Below are 652 nucleotides of genomic sequence, written 5' to 3'. Positions count from 1 at the left end.
TTCTTTATAGAGGAAATAGCTGCAGTGTTACCGCGGTGCGGGGTGTGCATGGCAGTAGTGAAAAGTACACTGCTTGGCTCGGGTCTAGGAATAGATTCAGTAGTTGGCTTATCTGTGGGTGGTGCGAACCCCCGAATATGGTGTCCAAAATTAGATCGGGTGAGCCCCGGGATGGCGCTGAGGGTTTGGACTTTTAGTCTAATCATGAAAAGACTTCCTAGATCATGCCATCCTGTTCTAGGGTTGTCATGTAACCTGATTCCCCATGTTTTCCCGACCGTCCAGTCTGTAACTCGGCGCCCCGCCATGGTGAAGTCTATCATGAGGGGGTCACAGTAGGAGAGAGAGGGTATCACAAGCATACCCTGAATCTGACAGGGCCCCTTCTTATAACCTGAGTGGTTTCTTTTTATAGTGATTAAGTCATTGTTTTGGCAGGAACCCAAGGTACGGTGCCTGTGGAGACACAGGCCTATGCTGGGCAATAATATTGGCCGGGGTCTGCGCATGCCTCGTCCTGGTCATGGCCGGGGCATACATAAAACTGATACTGCTTGTTATAGCCTAGCTTTGAAATTACTTTGGTTACCGTGCCAGCCCAGTCAGAGTATTGGTACATTTCCTTTAGGTCACAGGTGAGGGTTGGGAACCA

The sequence above is a fragment of the Carlito syrichta genome, unplaced genomic scaffold, assembly GCF_000164805.1.
Source record: "Carlito syrichta isolate Samal-C Ts95f unplaced genomic scaffold, Tarsius_syrichta-2.0.1 Scaffold306985, whole genome shotgun sequence".
NCBI classification, from domain to species: domain Eukaryota; kingdom Metazoa; phylum Chordata; class Mammalia; order Primates; family Tarsiidae; genus Carlito; species Carlito syrichta.
This window is presented reverse-complemented; position numbering follows the sequence as displayed.